The sequence below is a fragment of the Protopterus annectens genome, chromosome 1.part1 (assembly GCF_019279795.1).
Source record: "Protopterus annectens isolate FY-2018-M chromosome 1.part1, PAN1.0, whole genome shotgun sequence".
Lineage (NCBI taxonomy): Eukaryota > Metazoa > Chordata > Ceratodontiformes > Protopteridae > Protopterus > Protopterus annectens.
In genome coordinates, this window is record NC_056726.1 from 1766639596 (window position 1) to 1766667438 (window position 27843).

The window sequence follows — 27843 nt, forward strand, 5'->3', positions numbered from 1 at the left end:
TCTCTAACCTCAAAATAACCTTCACCATTTCTTCTCTCGACAATGTCATCATACAACCTGACCCTCATACTAAACTTCTTGGTGTTATTATTGATGACCAATTACAATTCAATACCCATATTCAGCTCTGTATCAGAAAGACCAATCAAAAACTCGGCCTACTCCACAGACATAAAAAATGCCTAGCCCCTGACTCTAGGCAGAAAGTAGCTCAGGTCTTCCTCCTTCCATGTCTACTTTATTTCTCCCCCATCATTTCACATCTACAATCTACCCTTTTGGCTAAACTCTGTCGATCATACTATAGCATTGCAAGATTTGCTAGTAACCAACCCTACAAATCTCATCACTGCCATGCACTAAAACAACTCCTGTGGCTTGACTACCCCCAGCACCTGCTTCACTCCCAGCTGCAAATGACTCATACTCTACTTTTAAAACCCCTTTCCTGTCCTGCTCTATCCTCACTAATATCACATTATACCCCTCCTGGAACACTCCACAGCTCTGACCAGCTCCTTCTGGATACCTATAAACCAAGCAAAAACATTGGTAAACTTTTTTACAAATATAGTATTTCCCATGCATGGAACAAAGTCCCCCTTAACATCCAAATTATTTCAAACATAAATCTCTAAATCCGAACTTAAAACTTTTCTCCTAAATGTCATCACCTGTCACTGCAGTGATCCCACTTAAATCCCACCTTACCACCTTACTACCTCTCACACTTTTAGAACTCACCTATTTCAAGTGTCCTATCTCATTTGCATCTCTTTCCCTGGGATTCAGGAAGCCATTTTTTTGCATGCAGTAACAGTGTAGGAGCTCCTGCATGGAAAATGACTGCCAAGCGATTCAGGATAGTGCCGTTTTCATGTGCATGAGCGGCCCTACACTGTTCCACCACGGAAAACTGCAAATATGCAAATCACCTCATTTGCTGGTGAAAACCATGCAAATGAGGTGATTTAGCAATTCAACAAGCTGCCAAGTATCTGTGCTAGAACAGTTTCAGTGCAGAAATGTATTCAGAAAATAACTGAGTACATTTCTGCAACTGACAAAATGAAGGCATGACAGCTCATGAAAAAGCATGTATTATGTACATTAGATATGCCAATGGCCAAATATAAGGCCATTGGCATTAAAAATGTATTAATTATTATGAAAATTAAACTTTTTTTGGCCAATCTTGGCTGTTTAAGCATAGGGCAGTGGCACGCAAAGGGGATCATGCAGAAAAAAAAATGGAAAAACTCAATTTTAAGTTAAATCTGCATTTTGCCATTATAGTCTATGGCATGCAGAATGTAAACAATACCAGGCAGCACTGGTTGTTAAGAGGAAAAGGTCCGTTTTAGTGCAGTAACTAATGACCTACACACTGGGGTATGCAAATGAGGGGAGTTATACTAAATCACATATTTCTTCAAAGTGTCAGCTTGTACCTAACCATGTAGGTGCAGCAATACAACAGTGCAAGTCTAAGAGCTGGATGACTTCATAAGGGGTAGCACATGCTTGCTGTAAGCTCATTGGAGCTCTGTGGCCCATGTTTGCCCTTAGCTAAGCAAAGCTAAGGAATGGGGTGTGTCATATGTGCCTGAGCACTGTGTACATAGCCTAAACAGGTGTGCATGCTGCGCACCGGGTTTTAAACATAAAAAAAAAAAGAGGAAACAACAACACTGTTTACTTTTCAGCATTGGGTATGTGCGGAGTACCTCGGGGCTTAAATAGGGAGGATGTGGGAAAGGGAAACAGCAGTAGGAAGGCAATCAAGGAGAACTAGCATAGCTGGCAGGTGGAATGTATCAGAACCAGCCAATTACACATGCAGGAGCCAAGCACACTACTATAAACTATGCAAACACCTTTCAGACTGTTTTTTCCCACAAACTCTGCACCACCAGTGTACACAGATGGGAGATGTTTAACTGGCAAAACTAACTAAAAATGTAAGAGGCTGGTGCTGCTTTACTCCATCAATATGTGCTAGAGACTGAGGGTGGTGAGGAGGAGAATGCTGATAACCGACCCACAGTGAGGAGGAGGAGGAGAAGAGTGTACAGACCCAGGGTAACCTACCAGGGCCTACATGAGCTGGAGATAGTGGAGTGCTATAGGGTGGACAGGGACATTCTACAGCAAATAGTCCAGCTGTGCCATCCCCGCCTCACACATAGAACCAACAGAGGGGAACCCATCCCAGTGGATACCAAGGTATGTGTAGGCTTAAGAATACTAGCCACAGGTACCTTCCAAAGACCAACTGGGGATATCATGGGGGTCTCACAAGCATCAGCATCCAGGGTACTCCACTAGTTCCTGGATGCCATGACAGCACAAGTCAGTGATCACATATATTTCCCCAGCACCCGTGAGGCATTGACCAGAAGTATACATTTCTTCCACCATATAGCAGTATACCCTGAGGTAGTTGATGTTATAGACTGCACACACATACATATCAAAGCACCACCTGGTGAGTGGTGTAAGGTCTACATAAACCACAAGAGCTTCCCCTCCATCAACTGCCAGGGCGTGTGCAATGCCCAGGGCATTATCAGGAACATGTGTGCTGCAGCCCTGGAAGCTATCATGACTCCCACATCTGGAATTGCTCACAGCTGTATCAGGGGGTTGCCATGGGGAATATCCCATATGACCATCTAGTGGGGGATGATGGCTATGCATTGGAGCCATGGCTGATAACACCCATCAGAAATGCACACAAACCCGAACAAGAACACCATAATGAGTCACATGCACAAACCAGGATCATTGTGGGGCATGTGTTTCGGATGCTCAAGTCATGGTTCCGCTGCCTTGACATATCCAGTGGAGGCTTGCAGTACTCTCCAGCTACACGTACACAAATGTTCATAGTATGTGCCATGCTACACAATATGATCCTGCAAAAACAGCTGTAGCAGAAACAGCACAGGGCAGGGCCACACAGCCCCCCACCATTGCCAAGGCCAGCACAGGCACAGAGGGACTCGGAAGAAGAACTTCCTGAGCCTGCCACTGTAGGCAGAAGGAGGTGTGCCCAGTATGCCAGGGCCTTGGCAAAGAAGCAATGCATAGCATACACACTGACACTGTAGGGACCAGAGACTGATACCTCTCTCTGACTCGCACATACAGTAAACGGGATGCAAAACATGACACTACCTGTGCTTTACCATGTATAGGGAGTGTACTACATGCATCTGCCACAGTCATCCCTCCAGCACCACCCTCAATACTGGCCCAGCAACAAGGCAAGTCACCCTTCCTATCAATTACTGAATGGAGTAGTATGTTATGATAGTTGTATGTATGGTATGGATGCAAGCATGCAAGGGAATTGGGTAGCTGAACGGGATAGCAGCAGACAGCTATATAGGACAGCAGGAAATCCATAATAAATACTGGTGTCAACATACTAGGCAGTACTACACAAGGTGACAACTCCCACCACAGTACATGTGATGGCCCAAATAACTGTGGGTGTCAATAGGTCACACACATGGATGTCAGTGAGGGTCACATACCCACTGCCAGCCTCACCCAGTAGGACAGGTGTAGATGACCATAAAGAACTGGGCTAAGGCCCCCAAATGATGGCAATGGTGAACAGCCCCCCTCCAGACCTACACAGACATACTACAGCAGGTCTGGTAGTTGCATTTTAGTTCTAAAGGATAAGAAGTCTAAAAATGAAATTTATGCCATTAAAATCTAATGTGTTCTCTACTGATATGCCTCCTTTCTGCATGATAGGTCACAATACAATATGAAACGGAAGCCAACAGAGTAACCGAAATACCAGTACAGTTATTGCAAATGTTTAAAGTCTTCAGGTGTGCACCCCCTACACAGTCCCAGGTAGAAATGCAATAACATGTAAGTTTGAGGAGTAATATCACTGAAGCACAGACTGCCAGAGCTGTCCCAATCTACATCGTTGCATGTGTACAATATGCAGGGGTCAGTATGGTAAGTTTGTTGTGTGTTTAATATTGCCTGGAAGTGGTCAGCACGTGGGCCTGGATGGTTGTGTCTCAGTGGCTTAGGTACAGTACACTGGTCAACAGGGTCATGTTCCAACAACTGCAGTGCCAACCACACTGCTTCTCGGCTACACCCATGTCAGCAATTGTACATAATCACTGTCCAGATGCCAATATCTGTCACCGTTGGAAAGCTTGACACACCGTAAATGAGGGCCCATAAATAGAAACAGTACACAGGTGGAAGTAACCTACACAGAGTGCATATAAAATAACTGTCAAACTGCACACAACTTTAGAATTATACATAGAGGTTAACATCACATTAGTTGTCCCTTGGGTATGGAATACTGATAGTCTGGCCAATCACTGGCAGACCACAAAAGGCACAGTTATAAAGTAATGACAGGCTGCCCATGTCCACACACAAGGCAGCATAAGGGGAATGTCCCAGGTATATCTGTGAGTCAGGTGCCACTAGCTTCCATATCACACATACACTCAGATCATTCCCACAATCATCCACAGGTTTATCACAGGTCATATCCTTGATGTAGGGAATGATTACAGCATGAACCCATCTCTGTATGGGAATACATACATGATGTTGCATGCTGAATAGGTGTCCCATGCAGGTGTGTCCCTAGCTGTAAGCAGCAACCTGACCATATCCAGACTCATGGATCAGAATGAACAGGAAGGACTGACAGGAACACCTCAAACACTTACCACTGTCACCCCAGGGTAATCCACTGTCTTGCAGCCTGGGAATGTATGAGTGACAGAATGCACTGGCCTGCTACAGATGGCCTTCAGCACTCTCAAATGGCCTACAGTCCTCTGGCAAAACCCCATGCCTCACCCATAGTGCCAATGTATGGAATTTCAGGGGGTCCTAACTAACAACCTAACACAGTAAACAGAAAACAAATGCAAGGTCATGCTGACAAATGCTAGTAGCATGCCTCCCCATGTCCTACAGCAAGAACTGTGCACCAGGCTATAAATACTACTGGGATAAAGGCCCAACTATAGGAATACCTCGGAGATATTGCTTTCATAATGTTAGGAAGAGGAGAGAATAACAGAGGGGGGTTGTTAAAGCATGGATGTCATGGAGTGTGTGAAGTCTGAACCTCTAATGTCTCCCCATACTACCCCCTGACTGCAAACCCATGAATAAATAGCCACAAAACTGCTTGCAAACCACAATGTGAAGGTAAACTGACCAGATATATGAGTCCTGCCTCTGGATAACCTGGATGTATCTGTACAGCTGAGAGGTATGACCCCAGCAGGATATGGCCATTCCATTAAGTTGAGAAAAGCACAAGAAGGGGATCCCCAGCCAGCATACTTCTAAGGTACTGGACCATTTACACAAAACCAGCAGACTATTGTCTGTAGCTACCCCTCCACAATGGCAGGAGTGTGCCGGAATGTGTAGTCTATATGCCTCAGAATACTGGTCTCAGCTTCATTCACTTTGTATTTCCCTGGTAAATAACTGTGAGCAAAAAATGATATATGTCAGTAGTTGATTACATGATACATCACAGTGTAAAACAGTACATATGTCAGAAAATCTATGGTACAACTAAACATTTTACACAAGCAGCACAGACAGCAATAGTTACAGTATCCCCCGTATGTTACACACATTGTGTCTCCATGTTGGCAACCTGTCTACATATATCCTGCAGAAACAGGTTGCTAGGTGTAGCTTTAGCACACAAAACCCTGAACTGGAGTCCAACTCTCCCTGAAATTGATGCACACAATATAGAAGGTCATACTGGGCATGCTCCTACACTTAGAGAAGTGAAGCCCATGTCTGACAATACAGTGAACTATAGATATCTGTTATTCGCAGATGTCTGTATACACACACCAAATTGTATACCATTTATACTACACACACACACACACACACACACACACACACACACACACACACACACACACACACACACACACATATTGGATAGGAATACTCACACATATCTAAGGCCAATATAATATAATATGTCAAACATACACACATAGAGATGTGGGGAAGAGAGAGACAGACAGCGACAGAGAGAATCCCATTCTGAGGCCTTTCTCACCCAGTACACATCCCATTGGCCTATATCACATGATGTGCTGATGTCATTCACTGTAGAAATTCTTTTTGTTAGCCCTCAGCCCTATAGTCTCAGTGGTGCTTGTGATAACTGTATAACACTATAGTACAAATAAGTATTCATGTAACATTTGTAATCTCAGTCCTGTCAAATGTAAAGTTGTGTGTGAGTGTGTGTGTGTTTCTAAATGAATGAATTTGAGGCCATTCACACTCATTACACTTCCCATTGCCATACATTAGCACTTCTACTGATGTCAGTCACCCTGAAATAACCCTTTGGGCAGCTTGCAGCCCTATCAGCTTTGTGGTGCTCACAATAACTGCATAATATTATAGTGTAGCAAACTAGTTAGATAGGAGTTTTAATTCCTGTCATAGCAACTGTGAAAATGTGGTGTGTTTGTGTGAGAAAGTGTGCGTCTCTTTACAGAGACATGATTTTGAGGCCATTCACACTCACTACACTTCCCTTACCACAACTTTAGCACTGCTGCTGATGTCACTCACCTTCAAAGATACATTTGGACAGCTTTCCAACATGTAAGCTCTGTGACGCTTGCAATAACTACGTAATGTTATAGTGTAGAAAACTAGTTAGGTAGGAATTCTAATCCAGCTCTTGGCAGCTGTCAAAATGCATGTGTTTGTGTAAGAGAGTGTGTATGTCTTTGTAGAGACATGATTTTGAGGCCATTCATACTCACTACCCTTCCCTTACCCCTCCTTTAACACTGCTGCCGATGTCACTCACCTTCAAAGTTACCATTGGACAGCTCTCCAGCATATAAGCTCTGTGACGCTTGTGATAAATGTGTGATACTGTAATGCAAAACACTCCTTAGGTAGGAGTTCTAATCTCAGTACCGTTAATTGTAAATGTGTGTCTGTGTTTGTGTGTATATATCTCTAGGTAGAAGTATTTTGTGCCCATACACAGCCAGTACATTTCAACGTGTAATACTTCACACCTCACTCCTGGAAAATGTAAATGTGTGTAAGGTAAAGTATTTTATGAAATCTCTCACCCACTTCATCACCCAATCCCAGTATTTACAAGGGCTGGTGATGTTCCTCACCTTAGAAGTACCTTGGGATAACATTCATCCTATAAGCTCCGTGGCGCATGCGATAAATGTGTATCAGTCTAATAGCAATACATTGATAGGTATGGGTTTGAAACTCAGTAGTGGCAAGTGTGTGGGTGTGTGTCTCTGTCTGTCATCAGCATTCTATGTGGGTGGTAGTGTGATTGTGTAATAACAGGATCCATTGTGGGGTGGGTTTTGTTAAATTATTATACTGATAACCTAGTATATGTCCCAATCTCCACTATACAAGGCCAACAGCTGTCAAACACCGTAGAGGTTGGTGTAGACAAGCCACATCCCTAAATGTGTACTGCCATGTGCAATGACTGTGTGACAGTATGAAATAGTTAACAATATAGGCAACCCTTCTAATACTCAGAGACCACTCTCCACCCAGGAATCATACATAAACACACTTGGCTAGGCATCAGCCGCTATATCAGTAGTTCTCCTGCAAACTGCCTCACAGATTGTACCCACGGTGTGATTGCAGTGGACTCCATGTCAAACCGATGACCAGACATGACTGGTGTCACACAGGGTACAGACCCATGTCCTCTCATGTTTGGGATCTACCCTTCTATGGTGCAGGAGAACACAAAGGCACCCCGGCTGAAGATGTTTGCACACAACAGTAAGGTGGGTGGTAGCATTCCCAATCCATGTGATGTCAACATCATACGCAAAAGCCACTTGACACCTATGACTGTTGTCAGAACCCTGGACATTACCTCAGTGTCAAGAGATGTGCCACCATTACCTTTGGGAACACCATGGCTCACATGAAGTAATACATTGGTGGTAGTCCACTAAACAGTGATGTTATAACAGAATGGGGAACACAGGTTGACAGTCAGCTGCCTGTTGACCACAACAGTGCCACTGACATCAGAAAGTACTTTGATGTGTTACATATCCTAAGTGTGTGTTAATCCAGCAAGTAATAGGACATGGTCACTCTGTGCCATCCCCTCAGTAGCCCAATCAATGTGTACAGTGGCCCTTTTGCCATGCTCCCCACTGGACACCTGCAACAAATGTAGAGTCTGCAAATGTACCCCACAAAGGGAATACCATGCCTTATCCACATGCCCTGTATGGACAGACTCCAATAACTCCAATGAATCCCAGTATCATAGATTCATAGGTTCATAGGTAGGTGCTAGGCTATTAGCCCTAGGGCCTATACAAGCCTAGCCAAAAAGGTACCCTGGTTTTCACCACCCAAGAAAATTATTTAACTGTGCCCCTGTCAAGCAGAACCACAGAAGTGATCCCCAGGGTGAATTTCCTATTACCCATCCAATCATCAAGATTTTTCTTGAAGAGTGCTAATGAGGAGCTCTGTTTGACATAGATAGGTAGTCTGGTCCAGAGTATGGGAAGTCTCTGGGACAGGAATCTATCCCTCCAGCATGTTCTTTTTATTGTGGTGACAAGGTTTACGTCCCTAGAGAATGTAGCTTGGAGGGATTGGGATTTCTTTAAGTGGAACATGTCCAACAGCTCTGGATTTGACATAGCTTTGTATGTTAGGCAGAGATCGCCTCTGAGTAGGCGATATGCAACGGAGTAAAGCTGGAGTGTTTTGAGTCAGTCTGTGTAAGGCATCTGTTTGAGTCCAGTAATCCTCTTTGTGGGGTATTTTTGCGGCCTTTCCAGTTGTTGTTGATGTCTTGTGAGGTACATACCAAAAGGGGAGTTGTACTCTATAATGGGTCTAATGAGTGATGAGTAGAGGGGACAATGACCTCTTTTTTTCTGGATGAGAAACTTTTTCTGAAGAGGTGTGCCATGTAGAAGGATTTCCTGACCACTGTGGCGATGTGATTATCAAAGGAGAGATTAGTGTCTACCTGTGTCCCAAGGTCTCTTATCACACTTTTGGTGTTAAGTAGACTACCACCTATGTGGTAGTTCATGGGAACAGAGTTTTTACCAAAGGGGATGACAATGCACCTTTCGGCATTGAGCTTGAGACCATGGCTTTGACACCAGGCATCTGTCTCAGTGAGACCCTTTTGTAGGATGTCCACATTGTTAGGAGTTTTGATTATGGCTCCTAGTTTGCAGTCATCTGTGAATTTAGTTAGCCAAAGACCTTCTGTGTTAGCCTGTACTTCAGAGATGTAGATATCAAACAGGAGAGGACCCAGGACCGAACCCTGTGGTACACCACTTGTCACTGGTTTGAAGTCTGATTTGGAGTCTGCTACTTTCACAGTGTGGGTTCTGTCAGTAAGTCAGTTGGCAACCCATCATGTGACATAGGGATTAATACCTAGTTTAGTGAGTTTATCTATAATTCCAGAGGCATTAGGCAGAGATCGCCTCTGAGTAGGCGATATGCGACGGAGTGAAGCTGGAGTTTTTTGAGTTGGTCTGTGTAAGGCATCTGTTTGAGGCCAGTAATCCTCTTTGTGAGGTATTTTTGCAGCCTTTCCAGTTGCTGTAGATGTCTTGTGAGGTACATACCAAATGGGGCATTGTACTCTATAATGGGTCTAATGAGTGATGAGTAGAGGGGAACAATGACCTCTTTTTTTCTGGATGAGAAACCTTTTGTGATGAGGTGTGCCATGTAGAAGGATTAACTGACTACTGTAGCGATGTGATTACCAAAGGAGACACTACTGTCCACCTGTGTCCCAAGGTCTCTTATCACACTTTGGGTGTTAAATAGACTACTACCTATGTGGAAGTTCATGGGTACAGAGTTTTTACCAAAGGGGATGACAATGCACTTTTGGCATTGTGCTTGAGACCATGGCTTTGACACCAGGCATCTGTCTCAGTGAGGCCCTTTAGCAGGATGCCCACATCATTAGGAGTTTTGATTATGGCTCCTAGTTTGCAGTCATCTGCAAATTTAGTTAGCCAAAGAAATTCTGTGTTAGCCTGTACTTCAGAGAAGTAGGTACCAAACAGGAGAGGACCCAGGACTGAACCCTGTGGTACACCACTTGTCATTGGTCTGAAGTCTGATTTGGAGTCTGCTACTTTCACAGTGTGGGTTCTGTCAGTAAACCAGTTAGCAACCCATCTTGTGACATAGGGATTTATACCTAGTTTAGTGAGTTTATCTATAATTCCAGAGTGGGGGACAGTGTTGAATGCCTTGGTGAGATCTAGATAGGTTGTGTGAACCACCTTACCCTCATCTATGGCTTTGGTGACTACTTCAAAGAAGTATATCAGGTTTATGAGACGTGATCTGTCTTTTACAAACCCGAACTGTGTGTGGGGTCCAGAGTTTGGAGATCTCCAATGTCTTTGTTTATGAGTTCCATGATGATACGTTCCATGGCCTTGCAGACCAGGCTCATCAGGCTAATGGGGGGGTGGTTCCTGGGGTCTGTTTTGACCCCCTTTGTGGAGTGTGATAACAGTCATGGTGCACCATTCAATGGGCACAAAGCCTGAGGTGAGGCTTTGATTGAACATGGTACTTAGGTGGGGTGCCAGTTCATTCTGTAGTTCATGTAGAAGGCAGCCTGGGATGTTGTCAGGTCCCATGGATGCTGTGTTCTTGGCTTTGGAGAGTGAGGTTTTTACCTGTGCAGCCGTTATTATAGGAATTTTGCATTCTTCCAGTATAAAGATGGGCCCTTTAGGGGGTGAGGGGGGGGGTAAAGTTAGCACTGAACCTATCTGCCAGGATGTTGGCAATATCAGTTGGTTCTGTATATTTAGTGTCATTGTGCTGTAACTCAGAGCAGATCTGAGCATACCTCTCAACTGCCCCTGATTTTCAGGGACATCCCTGATTTTGACTCAAAATTTAGCTCTGTCCCTCTTAATCCCTCCTAAAACTAGTGACTTTTGAAGGAAAGGTGGGAATTACACTTAATGAATAATGACAATAATTAAGAGTTATAGACTTCTTTTACTTCAGAAAACGTGTATTAATTCATATGCTCTGATTCTGTCAATGTTTCAAGTTAATAGCACTAATATTTTAAAAGTGTCCCTGATTGTCCCTGATTTTTTCTTGACTTGTCCCTGATTCTGTTGAAATTTGTCTCCGAGTGGTTGAGAGGTCTGGATCTGAGTGTTGCCATGAGTATCGTACTGTCTATGTAGGTGCAATCACTACCTTAATTACACAGCCATATCTCATCAAACTAGGTCCGGAATGCTACAGCTGAAGATACCAATATGTCCACACAACATGCCCTAGAGACCTCAAGCACACTTCCACACTTCAAAGTACATGCATGTGGGACAGGTGCACAACCCACACAATATCCATATTCATGTTATGGAATATAAATCACATACATGTGAAGAAGTGCACATCACTGGCCACCCACAATAGAAATCTGGATGAGTGGATGGGGAATATGATACCCACCCCTGGTGACCACTCCAATGACTATATTCCTGAGCCACAATGGGGACTATTGTCATGTGGCCTGATGCCAGGGTATTCCCTTGGGCTAGCCTTGTAGAGCATTCAGGCCCATTCACCTACTACACACTTATGAAGCAATGAACCTATGGAGCTCAGTACTGGCAAGTGTGTGTGTGTGTGTGTGTGTGTGTGCGTGTGCGTGTGCGTGTGTGTGTGTGTGTGTGTGTGTGTGTGTGTGTGTGTGTGTGTGTGTGTGTGTGTGTGTGTGTGTTTGTGTGTATGTGAATAGTAATAGTTTGTTTGCTTGATGAATATCCCCTGTTGCTGTGGTTATTAGCAATCAGAGGTGTGTCCAAACCACAACACGTACCATTCTCCACTATACAACAAATGTAAATCAACATATACCTATGTACAACCCTCAGCCCTATAATCTGTGAGGCATTTGCAGTCACTGCATTACAGACCTGTGAAATCCATGCATATACAGCTGTACCCTGCCTTAGACATGGTTGATGTGTTACCACACTACCGTACCCCTTTGGTGTTGCTGCAGGGCCGCATCCTGGTGACACACAGATGCCTAGAACAGAAAAAGGATACAACATGTGAGAAGACATTCAATCAGCACTTCACTTGTGGGGGAGAGAGGGGTAAAGCTGGCATTGAATGCGTTGCAAAGACTATGGAATTATATCTGTTGTTTCAGGATAGGTATTAGCATTGTGCAGTAACTCACAACACTTGTGTTTAATGCTGTGGAGGTTGTTGATGTACCTATCAAAGGCTGTTGTGATAGTTGTCAGCATCTGCTGCATGTCTGCCTTCATAGATGCCTGTAGGGGATTCTATGATGGATCTCAAGTTGTGTTTGAAGCTAATAAGGGAGTTCAACAGTCATAGGACACAACATTCTCTGCAACAGTGTCCTTCTTCTGTTGTACACTTTAGTAATGGCAGGGGACCATAACACTGTCTCCCAGTGATTGGAGTACAGTGTCTGGGTTCTGTTGGCTCTGGCTAGTACCATGCATTAATGTACCTGTTTTTACATTGCATATGGGTATGATTCCACAGTCACGCAGCTATTTCCCATTGCCATGGATGCAGTGAAGTCATCTACCCCTGTTTTCATGACTGCAAAGTTAGCTTTGGAGAGGTTTTGCAAGGTGGTTACTATTGTGTGAGGTGTGGTTGACATGTTGTGTTCCATGTTGAGTACAACCTACACGGTTCTCTCCATGCAGGGACTGACAACTGTGGATGAGCAACAGTCCCATATTTAAGTAGTCAACATAGGTCAAGGTTGTTGCATCCTCTACTGGGAGTCAGTATGAGCTGGTCCAGGGCATTGGAAATGATAAATTCCAGGAAGTGTTGGGCCACTGTACTGGCACTTGGCTACTTTCCCCAAGTGATGGTGGGGTAGTTGAAGTCTCCTACTTTGCCAGTGTTGCTTTGGACCATCACAGATGCCAGGGTGTTGAGGAATGTGCATTGACAGTCTAGGGACATATATGGTATATACATATATGGTCTGGATTGCACTATTACCCCAAGACAGTTGTACCAGAAGTATCTCCAATGCATTATGCTGGGATACTAGTCTGGAGGTGTTCCTATCCATAATGAATATGGAGATAACACCATATGTGGAGGTGTGGTGTGGTCCATATTTGGGGCTGACAGCTGTGGAATGCATTATAGCCTGATACTGCAGGGCTGCTGTCTGCTGCTGTGAACCACCTCTCCATTATAGCAGACATGTTAATGTCCTCCACTCCAAGTGCTTTGAGTGACTGCATGCTGACAGTTAAATGTCTACTGTTGAGCAGCATGACCCTGAAATTGCATACATGTCTAGCTGTTATGGTGGCAATTACATTAGGAACACTGCCTAATAAGGCATCATAGAGGTGGCAGGACACTTAGCCAGTACCTGGAAACCCAGCACTGACAGATGTAGGACATCTGTGGCAAGTCATTGGGTTCTGTCAATCATGTCATCCCAAGCAGAGAGGTACTGGATCCCCTGAGAATGACACGAAACACGTAAGCCAATGTTGCAGTCAATTATCTGTTGATAGTACTGTAGCATCATTCTTGGTGATAGTGGTACACTGCTCAGGGCTACTCTCACACCTGCCTGGACCACATAATCAGAGAGTTCAACTATGCCTCTTGTCATATAGTCCAGGGAGGTGTGTCCCAGGTCATTCACACCCACACGGATACAAAGTGATAACCGTAGTTGTTGAGATGTGCCATGACTGGCTGTGTCATGTGTTGGATGCTGGCATGTGATAGATATTTGGCTGTTACTTGCTCCATATTCAACTTAGTGACTGGGATATGTGTGTGCCTCAGTATTGAGTTCCCATGATCACTGTATTGTTCAAGGTGGTTAGCCTTAGGAGCTTAGGTTGAGGGGCTCACTGTGTAGGTTAAATATGTGTCCCTTGGCTTGTGCCATGTTGTGGTATCTGAGTGGGTGTCTGTCTTGCTGGTCTATGCTGTTTGGGTAAATGTCCATTGAGTACCTTTATGAAGGTGGGTGTGTGGCTTTTCACTGTATGTCATAGCTGTCAAAGTGGGTGTCATGGTGAGCTGTGTGTTCCACATGGTGTGGTGCAGGTGTTGATCTTATCCTCTTGATCTGCTAGTCTAGTCTTTGCTGGAGAGTGCATATGTCCACACTGGGTGATATACGGGTAAATCTCACAGGTCTGAGTGTGCGGAGTTTAGAGAGGAGGGTTGTCTGTATACATGAGGCAGTTGCAACAGTGCCTCAGAATGGACAAGTGCACCAGGTTAATGGGTGAAAGCACAGAAAACTGCCCTTTGATCATGCTAGGAGGGGTGGACATAACTAGTAAGTAATGGGGCTACTTCTGTGATGAACGTGTACTGCTGATGGTTCCCAGGTGTGACACACTTCTTGATACAATAACCTGGTGAAGTGCCAAGCCATAATGCTATTTGAAGTGCAAGACAGAAAGAACTAGCACAATGTAAGGGTGGAACTGAAAGCAGACTTTCTGCCACCTGTAATATTTTACCTCAGCTGTGCAGTTAGCAGCTTTGGCCAGGTGGAAGTTCAGTAAGCTCTGTAGTGCATGCGGTAACTGTGTAACACTGTAGTAGACATAACTGGATAGACAGGAGTTGTAATCCCAATACTGGCAAGTGTGTGTGTGTGTGTGTGTGTGTGTCTGTGTCTGTGTGTGTGTGTGTGTGTGTGTGTGTGTGTGTGTGTGTGTGTGTGTGTGTGTGTGTGTGTGTGTGTGAATCATGTACTGTCTAGTTTATACCATTTTTGACTTGTGTACTACCCTTCACACTTCCCCTTAACCCAGTCTAGTAGTCCTGTTGATGTCATCCACCTTAGAAGTACCTTTGGAGTAGGTGAACCTGTATAACCTCTGTGGCGCATCTGATAACTGCTTCGCACTATAGTAGCAGTAACTAGATAAGAAGGAGTTCTAATCTCCCTACTGGCAACTGTTTGGATGTTTTTGTGTGAGAATCATGTAGTGTGTGGGTTACACCATTTTTGACCTGTGTACTACCCTTTACACTTCACCTCACTCCAATTTAGTCCTATTGATGTCATCCACTTTATAAGTACCTTTGGAGTAGTTGGACAAGTATAAGCTCTGTGGTGCATCTGCTGAGTAGCACTATAGTAGTAGTAACTAGATAGGCAGGAGTTCTAATCTCCCTGCTTGCAACTGTTTGGATGTGTTTGTGTGAGACTTATGTAGTGTATTGGGTTATACCATTTTGACCTGTGTACTACCCTTTACACTTCCCCTCACTCCAATTTAGTAGTCCTGTTGATGTCATCCACCTTAGAAGTACATTTGGACTAGGTGGAAATGTATAAACTATGTGGTGTGTCTGATAACTGCATAGCACTATAGTAGAAATACCTGGCTAGGCAGAGTTCTAATCTTAATGCTGGCAATTGTTTGTGTGTGAGGATCATATCTTGTGTGGCTTATACCATTTTGATGTGTGTGTCATACATGGCTGGTGACCACCTCCCACTGCCATTACTTTATATAGTGTGGTAACAGCATCTGCCTCACATGCAGCAGGTTAAACCATTACAGTCCTCTACAGACGTGTCTGAAATATTCAGATGTTTGCAACCTATACATGGTCAGAAGTGGTCTGTGTTTTCCTTAACAATGCCCATGTATGTGATATTGTAGCCAAATAGGCCACAGTGAATGTACTGACACATATGGCAGCATGACGTATCATACCTGACTGAAAAATCATGCTGATATAACATCTGCCACCCTCACAGGTGACCAGCCTTGTAGGTGCAATAAATGAGCCCAGATGCTTGGTTTTACAAGTGAACTGTTCATGTTATGTGTCACATTAAAGGCTGGAAGATGTGTGGACTGACATATTGTGGTCCTAATTTGTATGTAACAGGAACACCTTGCATCTTAACTGGGGGGTGTACACAATTTATATCCACTGTATACTGTCACACATGTCCCTATTTTAGGCCATTTGTCCAGCCCATTTTGCTGGCCTCTGTCCAGATGTCTTGGTACTGACAAGTTGTAAGGTATGCTACAGGAATGTTGAATTCACATCAGATAGGCCCCAGTGGTGACCACTGTGATGCAATGTAGTTAACCCCACCACAAGTGAACATGCACATAAAGCAATATAGCTATTACATAATGCAATATAGCTATTACTGATAGTTGTGTGCATGGTAAACTGCATGCCCTCCACATGCCTGGGGTATTGCCAGGCAACAACAGAACAATGTCATACTCGCCAGCTTCAGGCTGCTGTCCCATATGCAGACCAGAGGGTCCTAGGTAGTTGTGAGAGGAAGGTATTGTCTGCAGACTCACATGTGGCCTTGGTACAGGATGGATGCAGCATGTCTGCACATTTACAGTACTATACCCAATAATACACAATGTTCTGTCCTCACCATAGATGTGCACCTCTGTGCATTAGAAAACCCCATCCACAACTGCAATTGGACCTAACACATGGATGTAGATACAGTACAGATACATGTATGTCTGATACATTAGTGTACTAATCCCCACTGGGCCCATACCTGCACACTCCTTGTCCAGTGTGTGTGTGCACCCCACCTACACAATGCTTTCCTCAGCTTCAAGGTTGGCGAGGAGCTCTTTGGTGTGTTTCAATAGGGGCTGGATGGCTGAGTCCCCACTTGTGGATAGCCCGTCCCTCGCTACAGCAGCAGCCCATTGATGGGCATGTCAGATGAGGTTGGTGGCCCGATGCTGCACCTGCTCATAAGTTCTGCTGTGCAGGCCAGCATCATTTACCCTGTGGACCAAATTGTTCCACAGGATGGTCCTCTCCCGCACATCCTCTGCTTTCCATCCAAATAACAGGGCATAATGTTCGATCACATACTGGGTGATGATATTAGTTTCCCCAACAGAGAATGCTGGTAGGCAATCCCTCTGCATGTTACCTGGAAGACATAAACAGGAAAAAGGTTATAGGACCTCATACGGTTGTCAAATTGTACATCAACAGTGAATATTACTTGCAAATAATCCAAACTACACCATAACCCTCCCATCTATCATGGCTATAGCAGCTTGCATTACACTCCTGGCCTTGAGCTATATTATTCCCCCCAATGTTGGACACTTGATTGCATAATCCTCTATTCTCCATTCATTTCTGTGTATAGGATTGACATTGGCCATCGTCCATGTGGATGATGTGTGGATGGTGGCAGGTCTGTATTTAACTGTGGTGTGCGTTGGAGCTGTGAGCACATGCCTGGGTTCATGTAGGAGGCAGACAGTGATTTTATTATGCCCCATGGAGATTTGCTGTTGCTGCCATCAGTAGGCAATACCATTGCTGAGGGGAGGAGTGTGGTTCATGTGCATATCCCCCTATACAACTGGAGTGGACAGGGTGGGGATGTTCCTACCTAACCTGTCTGATGCAGGTTGCCTGTATCCATGGCATGTTTGTATGAGGTGTGCTTTACCCCCAGTACAGGGTGAATTGTATTGTTTCCTCTGTGACTGACAATATATGTGGAGACACTGTTGCAATTGTCCTTGGTGGTGTGGATATGTCTGATTTGTAGTCATAGTCAGCCTTGCAGGAAGTCACCTGTGAACATAAATGCTTGCTCACATAGAGGTGGACTTGCTTCCAAGTTGTTGCCTGCACCTATGTGTCCCTCTACAGCTAATATAGCAACCTATTATGTGATGTGTGTATTGCTGCTGTCCACCAAAGGGTATTGCTCTACCTTGGTGGAGGCTGGTTATACAGATCCGGTACTGCTGAGTCCATATAGCTACAGTGGATATAAAGGGTACACACCCCTGTTACAATACCTGGCATTTGTGCAAATGGAACATGACACCACAATAACTCATTTCAAAACAATTCCCACCTGTAATGTGACCTATAGCCTGTAGAATTCAATTGAAAACATAACAATCTGGTCTATGTAAACATATTGAAATAATAATCAGTACAATAAGCCAGTTGAATGAGTGTGCACACCCTTAAACTGATATGTTGTGTATGCACCTCTTGAGATGGGTACAGCATTCATTCATCTTGGTTTGGACTCTAACATCATGGCACATCTTCACTTGGCAATAGTTGCTCACCTTCCTAGAAACACCTTTGATTGTTTTTCAAAGGAATTATACAGGTTAGGAGTCACATTCAAGATGAGAAACATTATGAAATGATTTTCTGTTGTCTGATTGTCATACAGCACATACAGCACACAAACCTGGCATTCCAACAGGGCTGTGTACACCTGTGATATCCACTGTATATAGGTGTTGATGTAGCTGGTAGTGGTAGGCATGGACAGTGGGTCATAACACAGTTGGGCACTTCTCCGATTATTACCTGATAATCATGCCTACTCTAATACCCATATCACTGTCAGGGCAATGCAACAACCACTAGCTGTACACATTTAGGTCTGTTGTATGCACTGACACTAATATTACACACATGTGCAGCATGCACAACCTATGCACCTGACTGCTTGAAACCCATGTGATTAGTTTTGTGCCTTCCAGCTGAATATATGCATACATACATGTGCTCAGGGGATACCTGGTATACATTTCTGTTCTATGTTAGTGTAAACACTGTATTTACAGTCTTGCTGCTCAGTCATACTTCTCGACCTGTTATAGCAGTATGTCTGGACAATGGCAAACATAAATGGGTGACAAAAGGGACACGAATGCTGATACTGTATTAATGTAGCTGCACCGTACATTAGTAAGTTGATTGCACAGTAGGCTTTCATTTATCAGGGCCCAATTTTTACTTAATATGTTCCTGAGGTTGATGACATCAGTTGAAAAAGTTGTTAGAAAGCTGATTTTATAGTCAATTTTCTCTGTAGTTTTACCCCTCCCTCTAGGAATAATCCTTGAAATTATTCTCTCCTCAGGTGAAACTAACCCTTTATTCAATATGGGTAAAAAATGTCCTGATTCTCTTTTCCTCCCAACCTCATTAATGATCTCATCCAGCAAAAAAGAGGGGTAACCTCTCCTAAAAAAAATCCCTTTTAAATTATCACACACGATGTTGAAATCTGAACCCAGAGTTGTCATTCTGGCTGCTTTGACCATCTTGCCTTTTACCACAGCCTTTTTCTGGTGAAAGGGGGGGGGGTTGCTGCTGAAGTGGAGGAAGTCATTTGAATATGTAGGCTTTCGGTAAATTTTAGCTATATACCTACTATTGTTTGTGTGTTTTGATAACCAGACATCCAAATATGGAATTGCTTGAGTCTCAAAGTGAAACGTGAAATCCAATAAATGCGTCATGTTACATAAGACTTGCATGAATTCTGTGACATCTCCTAAGTTCCCCCTCAAATAGTAGAAACATGTCATCCAGGTACCTGGTGTACCAACAGACTCTCTTACTGTAAATTTCATGTTGGAAAAATATCTGTTTTTCCCAATGGGCTAAGACACAATTGGCAAAGGCTCCCCCACAAGGTTAGCCCATTGCCACCCCTGTTTTCTGAAGGAACAGATCTCCATCAAAGTAGAAATAATTATTAGTAAGAATTAACTCCAATAGGTGTAAAATCAAATCTATTTCATCCCCCAGTGCTCCCTTACCCAACAGGAATTCCCTTGTCCATTCCATCCCTAGCTCTTGTGGGATGGCCGTATAGATGTTCGTTTGCTGAGAAAGGGGTGGAGGTGGGTATGCTATACCCTGTTCATATTCTTTCCATGTATTGTATATATTTCTTTAAATGGTTTTTAGGGGTTACATTTGTGCTTGGGAGAGGTCATGATGTCATAATTAACTGTGTTATTTAAATTGTTCAGTACTGTGCTTTGATGTCTGAAGAAGTTCCTTCACTGTGAGTGAACGAAAGCGCTAACAATAAATTGTGGATTTTGAGCTGGAATTTATTTCTGGTATTTTATTCAACTGCACAGTAGGCTTTGACATCACTGTGATAACCTGGAAAATGTCCAACAGTCATAAGTAGGCTATTATGTTACATTGTCATTGCTCACAGACTTGCCAGTGGTTTGTCTGACATAACACAGGTATATGTGTATGTGACTACAGATATCAGTCACAAATGTGCTTATTGTCCAGCAGAGCACTGTACACTTGAACATTATTAATTCAATATATCACATGCAGTTCCGCACACATGTCTGCAGCAGTACTTTACTATGCCCTATATAGGTCTCTTAGCTTTACAAGACAAACATGTGTCATACTCATATTCTCATATTCACAGGTAACATATGGATATGGACAATATCCCATTAACTGGCCTAGCAGTGGCACAGTTACAACTGTTTGACAGACACCCCAGCGGTTGTCATATGTGAGCTGTCCTTTCCGAGGGTGAGTCAGGCTCCTGAGCTGTGATCATACCTTGCAACCTCTTAGAGTATCACATCTGGACAAAGCCTACAATTCCTCTTCTTCTTTCGGCTTTTCCCAGTTAGGGGTCACCACAGCGGATCACATGTCCGCTCATGATTGTCAGTGGAGTTTTATGGTGTTGAGATGCCAACCCAGTGCCCAACCTTCCAAAGAAGGCACACACACACACACACACACACACACACACACACACACACACACACACACACACACATGCACACATGCACACGCACACACACACACACACACACACACACACACACACACACACACACATGCACGCACTCTCACCTAGGGCCAGTTTAGAGTGTCCAATCCACCTACAGCATGCCTTTGGGATGTGGGAGGAACCCGGAGCACCCAGAGAAAACCCATGCGACCACAGGGAGAACATGCAGACTCCACACAGAAGGAACCCCAGCTGAGGATTGAACAAGAGAACCTCTTGCTGTGAGGTGGCAACGCTAACCGCTGCACCAGCGCATCTGCCCCAGACAAAGACTACAATGATAGGGGGATAAATAGGGACAGACTTTAAATATTCCTGTTACAAACTTAGGAAGTTTGTAGAATGATACATTTTGCATTACCGTGAATATTCTTAAGGGTGTGGAGTCTTAAACTCAAGTGTTTGTCATTACTTGATGACTTAAATCCTCAGCTATTTGCCAGAAAAGTACAGATTTCAGGAGGAATAGACAAAAAACTATGATGGGAAAATCTGGACATTCTGTGAAGATCTGTAGAGATGAGAAGTATGGTTGTGATCTCTCCCACTGCATAGAGGGCCAGATGCTATGGCCATAGCAGCTGTTCAGCAGGATATTAGTACAGCAAGTCTTGTTGGGACATATATTCCTCCAAATCATATTTCCCATTATTACAGACCAAGTACTATATTCAATTACATGCTTGCATGTTCCACTTACCTTTTTGTTTATTTTCTTCTCTTTTACAGTTCATGTTTCATTTGTTTTCTCTCTCTCTCTCTCTCTCTCTTTCTCTCCCTGTGCACTACAGGGATATAGCTGGTTTGAATAGATGCCAGCATGGCTTTTGTAGGTGATGCTCATGCCCAGGTGATGGCCTGTGCACCTATTGGTGTTCCCCACTTGCTAATTGCATGCAGAGCAGCTGGGTAGTTCTTCCAATAGCTAATGTCATGGTAACACACTCCTATAACTGACTACTCCATGTGGGCATTGGCCTTTTCCCTCACTTGTGAGGAAGACATCCTGGAGTTGTGTGAGCTACTACCTCTTACAACAAGACTTGTGGAGACAAGCCAACTAAATGGTGGAGAAGGCTCAAGACTTAAGGGCAGAATGTAGGTATTCCTTTTATATGTTTGGAATACTGCTAGTTTAATAGGGTTTGTCTGCACTTCCTACTTCTGCATGGGTTTCAGTCTGACAAAGTATTGTCTGCATAGCTATCAACTGCAGGGCTGTCCACATAATAGCCATAGGTTAGCCTGATATGTTTAGTCTGTTCCCCAGACAGGTGTTGTCCTTGGCAAATCAGTAGCATACTCTGGTGATTGCAATCTGTAAATGCTAACATCCATTTGTTTTTCCTGACTTTATATCCCTCAGGAAAGATATGTTGCAACAAACCCTGTAAAACCAGCAACTTTCTCAGTGTATCACATCAATATTTCAAGGATGGCCATGTATTTGGGCTTTGTCCAGATGTCATACAGTAGGAGGTTGATAGGTATAATGGTCTATCATTATTTAGTGCTGTCATTCCTGCTGAGGGGAAGGGCTGGAAAACATGTTGAAGTCTATACATTCAAGAGGTTTGTGCATAGAGAATGCTCTTAGATGCACTTGTAACATATTTTATGTGGGGGAGAGTAACACATTTTTCAAAAAGAGGCTGTTAGAACATGTGAGACATATTACTGATAAGAAAATCCCAGGATGCAAAAAACTCCCTTACTAGCTTCATTAAGACTGCGATGCCTCATAAAATCCTCCAAAGCTAGTTACGAAAATAAAATTGCCAAAGATTCCAAAGACAACCACAAAGCATTCTATAACTATGTCAAGAATCTAAATGGCAATGCTCAGATCTGATCTGAGCTAAAAATAGAATGGCATTAAATATACTGATCCGAAGGATATTGCCAATATCCTGGCAGGTCGATTCAGTGCCAACTTCACCCCCCTCTCACCCCCTAAATGACCCATCTCAATACTGGAAGATTGCCAAATTCCAGTAATAACGGCCACACAGGTACAAAACGCACTCTCTAAAGCCAAGAATACAGCATCCATGGTACCAGATGACATCCTGGGCTGTGTACTACATGAACTACAATATGAACTGGCACCTCACCTAAGTGTCATGTTTAATAATAGCCTCACCTCAGGTTTCGTGCCCACTGAGTGGTGCAGAGCTACAGTTATCCCAATCCACAAGGGGGGATTGGATCCCGGAAACTACCGTCCCATCAGTCTGACAAGCCTTATCTGCAAGGCCATGGAGCGTATTATCATGGAACTTATAAACAAAGACATTGGAAACCTTCAAACACTGGACCCCACCCAGTTTGGGTTTGTGAAGGGCCGATCTTGTCTCCTGAACCTGATTGACTTCTTTGAATCAGTCTCTAGAGCCATGGACAAGGGTAAGGTGGTCCACACAGCCTATCTAGACCTTGCCAAGGCCTTTGACACCATCTCCCACTCTGGAATCATAGATAAACTTACTAAGTTGGGCATTAATCCCAATGTCACCCAATGGGTTGCTAAATGGCTTACTGATAGAACCCACACTGTAAAAGTAACCGACTCCAAAAACAGCTCCAGACAAGTGACAAGTGGAGTACCTCAGGGTTCAGTCCTGGGGCCACTCTTGTTTGGCATCTACTTCTCTGAAGTACAGGTCTACACTAAGGGACTCTGGCTAAAAAAGTTTGCAGATGACTGCAAACTGAGAGCCATTATTGAATCCCCAAATGATGTGGATACTCTACAAAAGGGCCTTACAGAAAAAGATGCTTGATGCCAGAGCCATGGGCTCAAGCTCAATGCCAAGAAATGTATTGTTATCCCCTTTGGGAAAAAACATGTATCCATGAATTACCATATAGGTGGCAGTACACTAAGCACAGAAAGTCTGATAAGAGACTTAGGGACACAGGTGGACAGTGGTCTCACCTTCGATAACCACATCGCCACAACAGTCAGGAAATCCTTCTATGTGGCACACCTCATCACAAAGGACTTTTCAACAGAAAAAAGGAGGTCATTGACCCACTGTACTCATCCCTCATTAGACCCATTATAGAATACAACACCCCATTTGGTATGTACCTCTCAGGACATCTGCAACAACTGGAAAGGCCTCAGAAATACCTCACTAAAAGAATCACAGGCCTAAAGCAGATGCCCTACGCTGACCGCCTTAAAAAACTCCAGCTATACTCTGTCGCATATCGTCTACTCAGAGGCGATCTCTGCTTAACATACAAGGCCATGTCAAACCCAGAGCTGTTGGACATGCTACACTTAAAGAAATCCCAATCCCTCAGAGCTACACTCAGGGATCTAAACCTTGTCATCACAATAAACAAAACATGCTGGAGGGATAGGTTCCTGACCCAGAAACTCCCCAGACTCTGGAATAGATTGCCCATACATGTCAAGCAGAGTGCTTCTTTGGACCTCTTCAAGAGGAACCTTGACAATTGGATGGGAGAAAGGAAATTCACCCCGGGGATCACGTCAGTCACCCTGCTAGACAGGGGTCCGAGAAAGTAAATAATGTGGGAGGAAATAGCCAGGGAATTGTTATGGCTAGGCTTGTATAGGCCCTAGGGCTGATAGCCTAGTACCAACCTATGAACCTATGAAAGATGGCAGTTCTATAGCCGTACATTTGAATAAATCTCACCATGGGGACAGTAGTGGGTTCCAATGTACTGTTTTGGAAAAAGTCTGGTCCTCAGTTTGATGAAACAGTCATAAAAGGACAATTGTTATGTACAGGCTCACTGTATTAATATAAAATGTGATACTTTATCCCTTAGGGGTTAAATGAGGAGTGTAACTGGAGGCTGTGAATTTAATTATGTAATTAAGTGTTAATTGCTTCTTGTAATTAAGGCAAGTATTTGTTGTAATGTTTTATTCCTTGAAGGATTTGGCCAAGACATCAGAGTATAATAAACATGTGTGAATTACTGGATGGTTGCATTTCTCTTTGCTATGTTCAGTCATTTTAGTTGTTTTGCTAAGAGATTGTTGCATGTCTGGTCATTGTGTATGGCCTATCATGATTTTGTAGCAGTGTACTGTTCACTTATTTATTTTGACTGTGTATATATATATATAATATGTATATGTGTGTGTGTATATATATATATATATATATATATATATATATATATATATATATATATATGTAAAGCAAACCCTGATGACCACAAACAGCTGGATACTGGCATAAAAAATCAAGGTATGTCCTTAGAAGAGTCGCTATTCAGCACTGATACTGCTGCATTAATGTTCGTACAGAGAGCAAAGGTACGAACATATCCAGTCACAGCAATGTTCGTATATGAAAAATCCAAGTGCAAATTATGAATAAAAGCAGGTTTAATAACATAAAAAAGTAAAGAAACGTAAGCGCTTTCACTATCAAACGATAGCTTCCTCAGACGTTACAAATTTAAAACACGGGTGGTTTTAAATAGAAACTCACATCTCACGATGTTACATCAAAGCGTGACTTCCTGTTCCTCTATAAAATAAACAAATATTTCTAAAACGGATATATAAAAAATATAAATAGCACTTAAATTACATGTGAACATATACATAGTACGTTCTAACCAATAATCGTAGTACAGATGAATATGCAAATAAAACTCTATCATGTTCATGATGTTAACTAGATGTCCTAATGTGCATAGTTAGAGAAACTAAAGAAACACTGTATCAAAACCCAAGACGCTATCCGTCACATCATACTAGAATTATCCATATCCGCACAGGCTAAGTGCAATGCAACAAATGTGCAAAAATGTAAAAGGGACATGTCAATCGGCACATGTTGGCAAGACGGCTGGACCGCCGTGCATATCATGTGAAGGCACATATACACAAAAGAATTGTAGAGGTAGAATATTCAACAGGGTGACAGTAGAAAAAGACGTGCATAGGACCAGCCAAGATGAAAGCAACAAAGGGATGAAGGGATGTATAGAAGTGAGGGACATGGGATGGAATAAATGAATAAATGATAAATACTAAAGTGGTCTAGATCTCAGTATGGGTCTAATGGATACTGTCTCGTTGAGGCCCAGGCATCTATGTGCACCCAATCTAAATATCCACTTAAGTTCAAGTTCTTCAGTGACATTCACTATGTCCCCTCCTCTGACTGTGGGGTGTACGACCTGTAGAACTTGAAAAAGAAAATTATGTTGCTCTCCAAAAGTGAGCATGTGCTTGGAAATTGCACTGAAGGACTCTCCCCTCCTGTACGCATATAAGTGATCCCGAATCCTTTCACGGAGGGTCCTGTTTGTCTTTCCCACATAGAAAGAGAAGCAAGTTTGGCAACATGCCACATATACAACATGTCTGGTGTTGCAGTCAGAGGTGTGGCGTAATTCCCAGAGTTTGCCGTCGTTCGGACATCTAAAGAACCTTGAGTTATCAATGAAAGCACATTGGGCACACGATCCACATCTCATGGTTCCATTGTGCCCTATGGTGACCTCTTGGTCCTCCGTACGAGAAATCCTTGGGTAGCATAACAATTGCTTCAAATTGCTGGCATTTCTGAAGGTATATCTAGGATAATTGCCAACAATTTGCTTAATATCATCATCAACCATTAGAGAATTCCAATGATAGTCTATCACCTTCTGTATAAAGGGTGTGTCCTTACCTAACGGCATAACTATGGATAGTTGTTTGTTGTTATGTGTTGTCTTGTAATTAATGGGTGGTCGTTCTGCAAAATATGGTTTGCCCCGTGTGCTTCTTAATCTATGGGCTAAATTGCATTGACGCTCCACATTTTTGCAATCATAGCCCCTTAAGATGAAACTTGTTTTCAACTGCCCTAAATGAACTGTAAAGTCAAAATCTTGGGAACACAGACGAGAAAGGCGAAGTGCCTGACCTTTTACTATTTCATTGAATACCCTTTTGTCATGCATGCTGTCACTGGAAAGATATGATGGCACATAGCCATAACTCCCCAGACTCTGGAATAGATTGCCCATACATGTCAAGCAGAGTGCTTCTTTGGACCTCTTCAAGAGGAACCTTGACAATTGGATGGGAGAAAGGAAATTCACCCCGGGGATCACGTCAGTCACCCTGCTAGACAGGGGTCCGAGAAAGTAAATAATGTGGGAGGAAATAGCCAGGGAATTGTTATGGCTAGGCTTGTATAGGCCCTAGGGCTGATAGCCTAGTACCAACCTATGAACCTATGAAAGATGGCAGTTCTATAGCCGTACATTTGAATAAATCTCACCATGGGGACAGTAGTGGGTTCCAATGTACTGTTTTGGAAAAAGTCTGGTCCTCAGTTTGATGAAACAGTCATAAAAGGACAATTGTTATGTACAGGCTCACTGTATTAATATTAAATGTGATACTTTATCCCTTAGGGGGTTAAATGAGGAGTGTAACTGGAGGCTGTGTATTTAATTATGTAATTAAGTGTTAATTGCTTCTTGTGATTAAGGCAAGTATTTGTTGTAATGTTTTACTCCTTGAAGGCTTTGGCCAAGACATCAGAGTATAATAAACATGTGTGAATTACTGGCTGGTTGTTTTTCTCTTTGCTATGTTCAGATATTTTATTTGTTTTGCTAAGAGATTGTTGCATGTCTGGCCATTGTGTATGGCCTATCATGATTTTGTAGCAGTGTACTGTTCACTTATTTATTTTGACTGTGTATATATATATATAATATGTATATGTGTGTGTGTGTATATATATATATATATATATATATATATATATATATAAAATATGTATATGTGTGTGTGTGTGTATATATATATATATATATATATATATATATATATATATATATATATATATATATATATATATATATATATATATATATATATATATATATATATATATATATATATATATATATATGCATGTATATATATATATATATATATATATATATATATATATATATTATATACATATATACATATATACATATATGTGTGTGTGTGTGTGTGTGTATGTGTGTGTGTGTGATATATATATATAAAATATGTATATGTGTGTGTATACATATATATATATATATATATATAT